This window comes from Phacochoerus africanus, chromosome 12, assembly GCF_016906955.1.
Source record: "Phacochoerus africanus isolate WHEZ1 chromosome 12, ROS_Pafr_v1, whole genome shotgun sequence".
Taxonomy (NCBI): Eukaryota; Metazoa; Chordata; class Mammalia; order Artiodactyla; family Suidae; genus Phacochoerus; species Phacochoerus africanus.
In genome coordinates, this window is record NC_062555.1 from 61,873,178 (window position 1) to 61,887,332 (window position 14,155).

Consider the following 14,155-nt stretch of genomic DNA (forward strand, 5'->3'; position numbering starts at 1 on the left):
ATTCTTTTATAATAACGATAAATGGAACATAACCTTTAAAAATTGCAAAGCATTATGTTGTACACCTGAAACTAAATATAAATATTGTACATATGCAGTATAAATATTGTTCACCAATGGTATCTCAAACAGTAATAAAATAAATGAATTTAAAAAGGCTCTCTTGGATAAACCAAACCTCAGTCCTTCTTAGAGACATCTCTTTACATTGAAAATGTATGTTTCATTTTGTTATCGGGGAGTAGCCCTAATGCGGCCAAGAACTTTGATCCTAGAGCAGGCTGATCAGGGGGCACTAAGGATCTGATATCAATGCTAGATGTATCCATCTAAGTCTCAGCAGGTAATGATAAGGTTGTTGGTTTCTAATTCTTATTCCCAGTGATAAATTATCTCCATGTGGAAGAAATTATTTTGTTCAGTCTAATTTAGTCTTTTTTTAACTGCATTAAAAAAAATTAGAGTGTAGTTGATTTCAATGTTGTGCCAATTTCTGCTGTACAGTGAAGTGACTCAGATATACATGTATATATACACACACACATGCACACACACATTCTTTTTTTTTTATATACAATTTTCCATCACGGTCTATCCCAAGAGATTGGATATAGTCCCTGGGCTATACAGTAGGATCATACTGTTTATCCATTCTAAATGTAATAGTTGGTGTCCACTAGCCCCAGACTTCCAGTCCCTCCCACTCCTTCCCCCTCCCTCTTGGCAACCGCAAGTCTGGCTTTTTATTAATAAAGCAGCCACCTCGTTGAGTCCTTATTCACATTTCACATATAACATGAGCTCTTCATAAATGATCTTTTTCGTCTCCCCCAAATTCTACAAGGTGGGTATAAGTTCTGCATTTACCACCTGGGCATCTTGGAGAGGTGAGGCAATTCCCTCAGTGTCACAAAACTGATAAGATACAGAGCTGAGATCTGAACCCAAGCTTTTCTGGTCCTGAAGCTGGTTTTTTGTAAACTGCTTGGCTGCTGACTTTCTCTTCTGTAAGCCTGATGTCTAAAACAGGTTGAAAAATAAATTTTAGTGTTTATTAATCCAGTTAGAGTGTAGTAGTAGAATTATATGACAATCATGAAATTGTAGCTCCGCTAGGAATATTAGAAAACATTTCATCTTCTGGTTTTCAAACTAGTTTCCAGATTTGCTCAGAGGCTGCCCAAGAGGAGGCAGAGGAGGAGGAGGTGGAGAGGCCCGGGACCAGAGCTCAGAACTTCAATCCCCTTTTCCAAAGTGGAAAGTCTCCCTCTCCTTTTTTCATATTGGAGTTGCCCGAGATTTCATTTAGGGGAAGAAAAAAATTACCATACTGAATTTAAAAAAGAGTGATAATCACTAAGCTAGTGATTGTGTCAATCTTCATTTTGTAGATGAAAAAACAGACCTACACAGTCATTTCGCCAAAGCTACTGTGTTAAAATCACAGCATCTCTGCGATGGAGGTACACTTGAGCTTCATGTAGTCCACCCTTCTGCCAGCGTTGGCCTCCCCCTGACCTACGTTCACCTACAGTGGGCCCTAAATCCCCTGTTCCTGGGAGTTCAAGGTGTATTGACTCCCCCCATCCTTCTGGTCCTTTGAAAATATTCCCTCGAAAGAAGCTACGCTCTGCCCTTCCACATTCCTAGGAACCAAGAAGAAGAATTAAAGTCATCCTTCCACATGACAATGCTTCAGCTATTTGAAGACACATAACATGTCCCTTTGGGTCTGTCATCTCCAGGTACAACTTCTCTATTTCCATAACTATCCCTCAGAAAATAGGAATTCTTTCAAGTCTGGTCGCCCCACTTTAAAAAATGTCAATTTGTTTATAGCCCCTTTAAAGAGTCTAGTCCAGAATGGCACTTTGTACTTCAAGAATATTTTAATTCATTCATTGTCTTCTTTTAAACTACAACTCTTTACACAACATCATTTTAACTCCCTCCAGGTGGGCAAGGATTGAGAGGCAAGAGAAACCATGTGGACATACTATAATCTATGGGCTGGGTTCACCTACAGGGACAAAAATTCAGGCCCCTTCTTTCCCCCTCTATTTCTTAAAAGGAATTTCCAACACCAGAGTCACCCCAGTGGATGGGTAATGAGATTTCCTTCCTAAAGCAAGCCTTCCTAAAGCACTATGCCATTAGCCACCTGCAGAAGGATTGATAAATGTGAAACAAATAATCATCTGACTATGGGGCTATGTTGAGCCAGATTTAGATTGCCTGACTCAAGCCACATCCATGATGGCAGCTACCCTATCTACATAATAGACACCAAAAGCAAGCCATGGTAAGCTCATTTAAGAGCATGAACTGGTTTTAAGTATCTCAACTGATAATACTCACAAATGAGATGATAAAAGAGAAAATAATTATAATACATTAAAAACATGTTCTAAATTCTATAAAACATCCTATAATTGGCCCTCCCTTAGCCCAGCTAATGGAGGAAACATATATAAGCAATCCAAAATGGTGAGCAAAATGACATTAAAACATAGTTCTAGAGTGCATTGAAATTTATACATTCAAAGCAAGAGCAAATTACCTTTCTAATAACAGATGGTTTTAGTAAATATTAAAAATGGCGGGTGTTTCCTTGAGTTCATCCTGACTAGTCCTCATGCATGCTGAGTGGCAGGGCCATCCACCTGAAAGAGAATATTTGCTAGAAATAATCCACCAACAAATACTAATCCATACATGCTTCATCTAGAGATGATTCTATTTTTTACAGTTCCTGCTGCTCTTGAGCTGCTCTAAGTGGTTTACTGTTCATCGGAATTAAAGGTGCTTTCTGCGTATCATCTGATTTCCTACTACCACTGCCACAGTAAATTTCATTAGCTCTCTTTTGTATTGGGGGGGGGGAATTGAAGGGTTAGGAGCAATATTTCAGAAGAGGAAAAAGGGCAAACCTCAAAGAGAATATTGGGCTAGATTTCAACTTCTTAAGTTTTTTTCCGTTGGAAAAGACTCAAGGATCAACTACCTAACCCCCTCATTTTAAAGATGAGGACGCGGTGGTTGAACCACAACGTTTATGTCGTGAACTTCAATTCTTTTCAATTCCATTTCATTTCCTGAGCTTGAAATGAGAACACTTACACCAGCTTTTCCCTAATAATAGAATTCTCATAACCATGAATGGGAGCGTGCCAAGATGAATGGAAATGTCTGTCTGTCTATCTGTCTGACATCTCGCTGATGGGCACAGGGACAGTGTCTCAGCCACCCAGAGTGCCTGGCCTGGGTCCCACCTCCTAATCTTGCTCTCAGTAGACGGCTCCCAGACATGCATTTGGACTTCAGTCACTTCATTTCTAAAATAAGGCATCGGACTAAATCTTTTAAATATTCTTAGAGTTCTAATGCACCACGATTCTGTTTCTTTATATAATTTTTCGAATGCATAATATATACATATGTCAAAGCGATGCAAATTCCTTGACACCCTAAAGAGAGGAGGGAAGCAGAAATTAAAAATGGAAGATCACATCATATTTGACTATCTTTCAAAGCTAAGTGATCTCTAAAGAGAAAGCTGTCGATTGGATATTTTTTAATGTTGCACTTTCCCAGAGACAATACATTTGGAAGTGACTGGTTCCTCTTAGGGTCTGTTTAGTATCTGTTTTCTTCCTAAGGTTTCAGAAGATGTGTTTTCCAATAAGCATCAAGTTCTCTTGGTTTAATATGTGGTGGTTACCCTTGCTCATGAGTGTGTTCCAACACATCGCCCCTCACAATTAAGGGACGAAAAGGCCAAAGTCTATTTCTCCAGATGAGTCTCTTTCGCTCTGCTCGGAGGCTGCAGCTGCAATTCTTGGCTGGCACTACCACCTCGTTCCTCTTGTAAGGGGTTATGTCATCACAAACAGAGATTGATGAGCCTGATTCTAAAGAAACAGAAAGCAGGATGAATTATGAGAAGTTCCAGGTCTGCAAACACTTTCTTCAATAATTAGCCTAAGGTGGGGAGGAGGGAGAAATTAAACTCACTAAACTCCCATTTTATACAACCCAAAGAATACATGGCTAACATCTGATTGAGCACAGACATTCATCTTGAGGTGATCCAGTTTAAAAGCCATTTGTAAATTCAGTCTGAAGGGCTTAAGTGAAAAGGACGAATGGCCAGAAAATGCACAGTGGGGAGCGGGCAGCCCCTCCACAGGACAGCCTGGATGGCTTAACAAGGCTGCTTCAGTCCTGATGGATGGGGCTCTGCCGTGGCCCATAGGTAAATGTGAAATGGCCTTGTGTTCCAAGAGGGAAAGAGTGAGTACATTGCCTCGGACCTCAGCTTCTGCACTTCCCTCATGCAAACAGCAAAGCCAAGGTGCGGAGGCAGTGGGGTCCTCATGAGCCCTCTGTGCCAGTGTGAGTTTGCAGCCCACGAGAGGCCGGGGGGCTGAGGAGTCCAGGCCAGTCCCAGTTTTGGAACGAGCTACCTGGGAGGTCTCTGCCCCCATCAACCATAAAGGTGCGTCCAGAAATGAGTTGGGTCACCTTCTCCGGATCATCTGAAGAGGAAAAACCTTTTCCTGCCTGGGGCTACTGCCAACCTCCACCTCGAAGTCTCCCAGAATGCATCGGACTGAATGGCCTTCTGAACATACATGGTCGGAAGTCACCAGGGCCTTGTTTCAAGCATACGTCACTCCCCAGGGGATGACTGCAATGAGTGGGCAATTCTAATGAGGACAGGAAGATGTGAGATGGAAAAAGCGTGAATCTTGAATGTATAAGGAAAAGAGGGGTATCGAAAAGAAAGCCTCTTAGGAATGCCAATGTGTAAAACAACACCAAAAAAAAAAAAAGGGATACATCTATAAACTTTTATAAATGTGTCAAAACTTACCAATTTGTTCACTGTAAAAATGAGGAGAGTCAGAAGTGACCGGCAGAAGTAAATCAGGGTGATGCTAATGCAAAGTGACGGAATGGTCCCCTGTAAACGGAGAAATCCTTATGTTTCTCAGACAGGGCTGAAGATGAGTTGTGGATCTGCATAGACTTTGAATATGTGTCCTCAGGGATTTCTGGCCATCCGAGCAACGAGAACCAGAGAATTTCCTCTGCAGCCCTGGGCCATTCTCCATTCCACTCATCACATGTCCGATATCTTCTTTTCTTTTTGAAATTTCTTTCTTCTTTTCTAGGGAGAACTGGAAAAATCCAGGAACGCAAGCTACTCACAGCTCTGGCTGTCATGGTGCTGAGACTGAGCACGCAAGTCTTTGAAAACCGTGCATTGAAATATTGAGACTAATAAACCACAAGGAAGGATGAATCCAAGATTTATCCTCTAAATATCTTAAATAGCTATAGCAAATGAAACTGGAGATAACACTTCTCCACCTGGCACTAGCTCAGGGCTATATTTGTCTCCTCATCTCCCTCCAGTAACTTTGGAAGTTGGGTACTAATGGCTGCGTTTGCACAGAGATGGAATCTTTCACCTGGACCCTCATGAATGCAATGAATTCTTTGAGGATCTGGCCTCAATTCATCAGTGTGAATATATCTTGGAAACGCCCTGTTGCAAATTCCCTTCTTTTTTCCCTTCCCTTAATGGATATTGCTTTGTCAGATTTGCAGTTTCAGTGGAGTTATAAATATAGAAATGAAATATTGATGACTTGTCTCAACTCATCTGCAGCTTGTGCGAGATCACACACCGCAGAGCTGCAGAGACCGCTGGGGTGGGGGAGGCCAGCATTTTCAGTAACTGAACGCTCTTGAATGTCTCATTGGCTGAAATTCATGTTCAGAAAGCATTTCCTCACTAGCCTATTTCAAGAGCCAGAAGTAAGGTTAGGGTAAACTTTTTCCCATGAAAACGAGGGCCCTGTTGTCTTCTGAGTCTCTTCCTTCCCACCCACAGAGCTGGTCAACCTCCATTCATTTAGGCACCACAGGCATGCAGAATAAAGCTGGGTGCCCAGACCGTGGCTAGGAAAGGCCCACTGCCACCCAGGCATCCACACAGCTCTCAGCCGGGAATAGCAAGCAAGCAGCAAAAGAATAACTCAGGCTTGTTTTGATTCCAGGCAGAATGCAAATAATGCATTCCCTAGACGTTAGGTCAAAATAACCACCAACCTAAACAAAGCAAGAGAAAGAAAATTCACAAGAGCGAGCAGCTACTGATGCCCCTACCCTCGTTCTTGGGCAAAACTCTCTTAGTTTTGACTGGGTAAGCCTGGTGGATGCCACCTTCACGAAGCTATAAAAACCAGCACTTGGACAAACTGACTTCAAGAGATGCCTGATATGCTTCACTGAGAAGGACACAACCTTACTTTTGTGGTATTCCTGCCAAAAAGCCATAAACGGAACCCAGGCATGAGGAAACATCAGCAAACCCACATCGAAGGATGTTCTACTAAATAATGAACCTGCATTCTTCAAAGGTCAAGGTCAAGGAAGACAGAGAAAGGGCTAAGAATCTGTTACCGATTAAAGACACTAAAGAGACATTAAAAACTAAATGAAAGGCATAATGTTGAATAGATCATTTGAATATGGAATGTGGATCAGACAATGGCATTATGTCAATATTAAATTACTCGACTTTGATAACTGTGCTGTGGTTATGTTGAATGTTCTCCATCCTTGGGAAACACAGTGAAGTAGTTACAGAACAAACATGATGTCGCCTGCTTAGTTTTTGATGATTCAGGGAAAAAAAATCTAGAGAGAGATAGAGAGGAAAAAAGAAAGGGAATAATCGAGCAGATGGGAAAAACGTGAAAAAACAGTAAGTTTGGGTCAGGACTATAAGGGAGTTTCTCTTACTACATTTTTGCCAAGTTTTCTGGAAGTTGGAAAATAGAGCAAAACATTAAAATTTCCACAAAAGTGCCCCCACTAAGGAATCTATCAGATTCAGGACTGTAATTCTCAGCTTTTCCTTCAAGAATAAGACTTAAAAATCCACCATCAAGTTTCCACTTCCTTTAAGATGGAGGAAGTAACCTCCACTCTACTTGGCAGAATGTACCAAACACAGAGGAAATAAAAATAGGAAAGTAGCCAGAGAAAAGCACAACATTGCTTATAAAGGGACACCAATGCTGATGACTGCAGTCATCAGAAACCTTGGTGGCCAGATCAGAAAGGAAGAAATAAAACTGTTTTTAACTCACAGATAGGATTTTCTTTGTAGACAATTCCAGGGGATTCATAAAACAGCTCCTAGAACTAATAAATATGTTTGACAAGATTTCAGGATACAAGGTCAATACCCATAAATTAATCGTATTTCTACATAAAAGCAACAAACATTGGAGACTGAAATAAACAAAAGATACCACAATAGCTCTGAACAGGAGAAGTCATGGGTATTAAAATCTGACAAATGGCACTAGGAGGGAGCTGGGGAACCACTCTGTTTCCTGATAGTGGGTGAGGCTTACATGATTCTTACATGTGCTCAAATTCATGGAACTGTACACAGAAGAATCAATTTTACTGTATGTGTTTTCAAATGAAATTAAAGTTAGAAAATCAACTTTAGTTTCCTTAAGAATAAATTTAGCTTCTAAATGGCCAGAGAACAATCAAAAGAACCACTTACTAAGGATTGGTGGCTATGGCTATGACATAGGTGCGATTCATTTTATTGCCTATTGCTTTGGGCAGTTTGGAGAAAAAATCCACTAGCACGGATTCAGGCATTTTGGAATGCAGTCACCACCACTACTACCCATTCTCCTGCGGGAAACAATCATCCTTGCCCCTTGTGAAGGAAGAAGCTCTCCTGATTTGCTCTCAGAGTATTCTGTTAGCTTGAGATGTGTATTCCTACAGAAGAGGGAGCTTCCTCAGTTAGAGAGGCTGGAGCTGTTGCAAATGGAGGTAGGTGATGAAAGTGGGGAGTTATGCAGCACGACCAGCTGCCAAGTTTCCAAATGTCCAACAAGACGGTATCATATTAATGAGTATCCTGCTTTACGGTACGAGTATGGACCCTCCCACTTCTGAGGTCGGAGATTTGATCTTGTCATTGCCTCTCAGGTGATTGGGTGCAGAGAGAGTAGTGAAGATCCTTTGTAGCCTCTGTGTACATTTACAGTTGTGAGCTGACACACATTCTTAGAATCATCCAGCTCCCTTTGCTGGATTCATGCTCGACCAGCAGCTTCTGGTGGTTCACTCATTTATTCATGTATTCACTCTACCTTTCTCGAGCACCTTCAAGGGGACCAACGCCACACTTGGTGCAGGGCACACAGAGATAAATAATGCACACCCACTGCTCCCAGCAGCCCACAGATTTTGCTGCAGGGTAGAGAGCATGACGGACAGCTGACAGGTATTCCAGACCCTGTGGCAATGATTTTCCACAGTGTGATTTAACAAGATAAGGTTAGGTACAGTCGCCAGTGATTCTCTTGTGAATTTGCTTCACAAAAAATCATTTTCCTTGCATTTTACTCCACTGAGAAAAAAATGATAAAAACCCCAGGATGGGACCCCAAACTGATTATTCCAATAAGGAATTGCCCAGGTGTGAGATTCCAGCCAGTGTCACACCACTAATGACCCACCTTAGAATCTATAGGGCGGGGACTTTTATACTCAACCCACACTCGGCAATTTTACTCCAACTCCTATTTCTCCTCGTTTGCTACTGTCGTTCACCGTCTGTCATACACACGCCATTCTCACCAGGCTGCAAACGGAGATTAAGAACGACGTCTGAGTTGTGCTCGTATTCTACTGCTCCACCCCACCCTCAGCAGCAAGTTGAGTACCTTGAAAATGAGATCGCAAATGAATTGCAATTTATGTTTATGGGAAAGAGGGGGGTGAGGGAGGAGGAGAGAGAGGAAAGAAAGAGAGGCTTAAGCCACTTGGAATTTTAAGTTTAAGGGCTTCTTAAATAAAGCATATTTTTAATAGACTGGTACCAAAAAACATACTTTTCAAGGGAAAAAAAAAAAGGCCTCTAATTTTGGCTGCCACTCATTGCTATGTTATCTTTATAAGGTAATTATCTTCTCCAGCCTCGATCTTTTCAACCATAAAATGAAGCGATTGGGCTAGAGCATTTCTACATCATTCTAGTACTCGTCGATTTCAGTATTTATCAAGACAAAATCCTCTCTTTAGATCCTTCTGTTTTTGTTTCATAATTCGTTTTTTCATTTCCTCTTGACACTTTAAAAGGCCTTTGTGAAAATGAGTAGTTTTCCTAGTAGATTTCCTATAAACATCATATCATATATGTTTCCTATTAGACCTTCTGACATTCCACATGTTTTCAAAGGTAATTGGAAATACTGGAGACAATTTAAGGGTCATTATTGGGTTAGCCAAGAAAATAGCTAATGATGACTTTAGCTACCGGACTATTCAGCCGATCATAGAACCCATTAGCTCAATTAAGTAAATCAAATAGAAAAAAAACATTTAGACTTAAAAAGCCACCCACCACTACCTACTATTTGCCTTCAAGCTACTATTTCATGGTGAACTCAAATTGTTTGTTCCTCTATGAAGAAGAAAATGACCAGATCATCTGATTTAGCAGATATGGTGACTGAAGATCACTCAGCATGCATAGAATCATAAGCCAAAAATTACATCACATAGCAATGTTAAGAAAGCAGGTAAGACTAGACACCTTCTGTGTAAACAGGGCCTAAGTCTCTCTGGAAAGTTTTATTTCCCGGTACAGGGGCAGGTGCTTTGCCGGAAGCAGTTTGCGGTCTTTTTTCCCCTTCAGGAACAATTTCCATCCTGGTTCAGATTTGTGGGAAGGCAAGGGACTAGCCCTGATATGAACATTTATGACCCTAAACACCCTCATTCTAGCTGTTTACAACATTCAGATACTGAGTAAGCACGTATGCTTTCCAAGACCAAGCTCTCCAGATAATGCTGACTTGAACTTGCAGGTTTTTTTATTATGCAAGTGGGCAGGTCGCAGGATGTTTGAAGTGATGCCTGGGGAGAAAGGAGTGCCACATCTCATATTATTTCATCTTTATTGTGTGGTTTTTATGTTCAGACGATTATGCCATTGCCAGAGAGAGCTGGCCCATCAAGTGAATGTTCTCAATTGATTCAGTGCCTATTTCATCCAATTATAAATTCAGCTACTGATGTAATCTGTGATGTGCTGGCAAATATTAGACAACTGGCTTCTCGGCACGGACTTCATGGAATAAACTGTGGTGTAGACCCTCCCTGCAGCGCGGCTGATCTCCAGCTACTGATGTGACGTCATCTGACTTGCACAACTGCTGGCAAGTCAGTCATCGCCTCGAGTGAGTGGAAACAAACAGCTCTAGCTCACTTCTGGAGGTGACCTATGCTAACAAAGAAGGGAAAGAATGGCTTACATGTCATTGGAATCCCAAGACGATTATTTCTTAGCCAACACGCCCAAATGTTACATCTTAGCCAGCCTTCATCCCACCTTGGCAGAGATGTTGTGTCTCTTTGCAGAAAACGCTTGCAAAGAAGCCCTTTGAAAAAAGGCTGGCTTTCAGGAAATCTGCATTCTAACTATCAGACCTTCCTCGTCTGCTGTGTGACCATGGGCAGGGCATCCATTTGTTTGGGCATGTGAACTGAAGTTTGGCCCTTGCCATCAGCCGCTCCATGGATAAAGTTAAGAGTCACTGCAGCTGCCGACCCGCAGCACCCCCTGAGCAGAGCTCAGGGAGAAGGTCAGGAGTGAGTCCCTCTGTGCGCTGGGAAAACTGAAAGAACACGTCTTTAGATAGACAGAGATTTTTAGGAGAACATGTTTGAGCCCAACTCTTGCATCTCCTCATATCTAGAAAAACACTAAAACCCTTCACGGTGATGTCTGCGCCTTGTGCCCTTCGGGAGATGAGCAACAAACTTTTGTAAAATGTGTGTGTGCTGCACGCACCTCCCCTCCCCTTTATCATTTCCTGATAGTCCCCCTTCCCTCTTTGGGGTGGCATTTCAGAGCTATAATTTACGATAGTTAAGGATAAAACGAAGAATATCATGGTCATCTGGGAATGCAGTCACCTCCAAGGGTGAGATCTGGTGAGTGAGTCCTGCAGGCTGTGAAAACTCAGGATACTGGCCCTGATAGCAGAGGTGCTTATCAAAGAAATGGTTTCAGTGAGCCCAGGCTTCTTTTATTCCCTTTTTTTTTTTTTTTTTGGTTCCCTTCATTTGCAAAAACTCCTATATATCTTAGCTCCTCCTTCACCACCAATCAGAGCTGTAGCCGCCGGCCTACGCCAGAGCCACAGCAACGCGGGATCCGAGCTGTGTCTGCAACCTACACCACAGCTCATGGCAACGCTGGATCCTTAACCCACTGAGCAAGGCCAGGGATCAAACCCGCAACCTCATGGTTCCTAGTCAGATTCGTTAACCACTGAGCCATGACAAGAACTCCAGGTTGTGCTTTTTTTTAAGTCAACAGGTGTCATATGTTAAAATAAACAGACTGCCTATCAGAAAGGTGTGGATTCTCTTCCATTTCTGCTGCTCCGTAAGCAAGTCGGCTCAAACTCAGCTCAATTCGGATCATCAAACTGGGTGTCGGTAGCCAAGTGGGTCCTCACCAGGAGTGGCCACTACCCAGGTGAGGTGGGAAGTCTCTAAGCACCCCCGGGGGACTGGCTAGACCTTGACCTCTTCCCAAGAGAAGGTACTTTCCTCACCTGGCACACAGGTAGGGGCAGATCTGCTTTCTCCAAGGCTGTGTCCTTTCTGCCATTGATGTCTCCTCATCTCAGCCCACCCAGTGCTGTGCTTCATCCTACTTGGGGGCTATTATGGAAATGTGATTTTTTCCTATCCCCACGTCTCCTTTTGCCCTTATGCCATGAAGTTGTCGCATGTAATATTCTGTCGTATTCATGCTGAAATGCTTGTCACTGGGAGCAACAGGAGAACATCAAATTTGTAAAGATGAGACGTGGGATTTAGCCCCTTAAGCATAATAATGGAATGTTATGAAACTTGTCATTTATTGTTGCCTATTCAACTGTACCTTATCATTCATTATTTTTATGGATTCCTACCTATTTAAACATCGGCTCTGCACAGCTGAGTCAGTAAATATCTGTTGAATGAATGCATGAATGTCTCATATGCTGTCTGAACGGACAAAGTGGCCACTGGTTCATCTTTAGGCTTCCAGTGCTATGGCACATTTTTCCTATTTTTATATTTTTCTTTATGTTTTCTGTTTATTTCTAAAGAATGGCAAATGGCTTCGTACACAGTGGGGCTGGGGGAGGGGAGGGGGATTGGGGCAGGAAAATCATCTTCTTGACTGTCAGCTACTTTCCAGAAATGCATGGACTGAGAGACTGGGAGAGGAGAAACCCGCCCCATGATTGCCGACAGTCTGTGGAGCAGCAAGTGCACTGGAGTGAGTGGTACTCTCTCTGATTGCACTCTCTGACCTGAAGCTGGTGCAACAGACGTACTGGGGACTGGAGAACTGTGGTGCTCACTCGTGGAGGTGAAAGAGCTGGGGAAACACGTGACCACGGTGGCACCGGAATGCACGCTGGTGACCCTGTTGGTCCTGCGGGGTGGTTTTCCTTCTGAAACATTTCCAACCCTTTGCAAGGCTAGAAGGGCCAGCAAACGTTGCAAATTTAACATTTCTTTCTCAGGCTAGAGCGCCGGAACTAGATTGCATGGACCTTCTTGAAAGTATGGTCATTGTATGTTTCTTTCTGAGAGAATTTGACTTCCAACTTGACCAAATTAGCATCCCAGAGATCTTTTATGTTGTTGCTGATAATCACAAAAACAGCAGGAGTGTATTGGAATTCCAGCGTAAGAAATTAAGTAGTTTTTCTTCATAGTAAACTGGGTGTCTTTTTTGCGTGTATAGTATGGAATATTTTTTCTTATTCCTGCTTTTGCTTTTATCTCTCTTTTCTTTTTCCTTTTGTTTCAGTACTCCTTTCTTTCACATAAGCCCACACCTTATATTCTAGTTTTCACATTTCTTCAAGTAAAAAAAAATTTTTTTTTAGCAAATTGGAGAAATAACCATCTATTAACTAAACACATTCTTCCCAGGATCTGATGGTATATTTCCACAATAAAGATGGCTTTAAAAAAAAAAATCCCTGACAAAGGAGCAGTTGACTAACAATGATCAAATCGGAGTTAATCTTTAAAGTCCTATTTTAATCAATGTCTATATTTAGTTTAAACTAAATGGATTTTCTGGTCTTCATTTGACCAATAAAAAGTTGAAATTATATAGATTTTTTTCCTCCCTCATGTTAAAAAATAATGGGAAGCTCTAGAAGATGCAACATTCTGACTTTTGAGAATGTTGGTAGAGAGAGAGCCCATATCTGTTTCTAATTATACAAACTAGTTAAGAAAAAGAATTTTAAGTCAGCTGATCTTTTTCCTTTCATAACTTATGATTTAAACCAGCTCATCTTTTTCCTTTCATTATTCTTATGACATCTAATAACAGGTCTGATTAAAATGAAATATTTGGAATGAGTTTGTGTATGTAGATCCAGTTAAAAAAGTTAACATGTTTTCAGAGTTCCTGTTATGACTCCGTAGGTTAAGAACCTGCTGAGGATATGGGTTCAATCCCTGGCCTCACTCAGTGGGTTAAGGATCTAGTGTTGCTACAAACTGTGGTGTAGTTTGCATACGTGGCTCAGATCCAGTGTTGCTGTGGCTCTGGCATATTCTTGCAGCTGCAGCTTCAATTCGACCCCTAGCCTGGGAGCTTCTTTATGCTGCAGGTGTGGCCCTAAAAAGAAAAAGAAAATAAAGTCATTTTTCACCAACAGGAGTTTTATACTTTTTGTGAAATTCAGAACTGAAAAAGGCAACTTCTCTGTTTCCTCCTGTTTAGATTCTCTGCTTACTCCCACAAAATAAGGCAAATTAGGTCATGAGTTATTGACAACACTGTCCATGAAGAGAGTAAATTCACTAATAAATGATACATGCCTGACCTCCAGTTATGTCTCTCATTTTAGAGGAAAGTTTCATCAGTGACAAACCCAATATTTCTGCTCATCACCTGGATTTTAAGTCTACTGAAAGGATCGTGGTACAGCATCTTCAGTTGAACAAAACTTTTACAAAATCGCCATCCTTGTACCTAATATCTGGTGCTGCTGAAATGGTCTCAGAG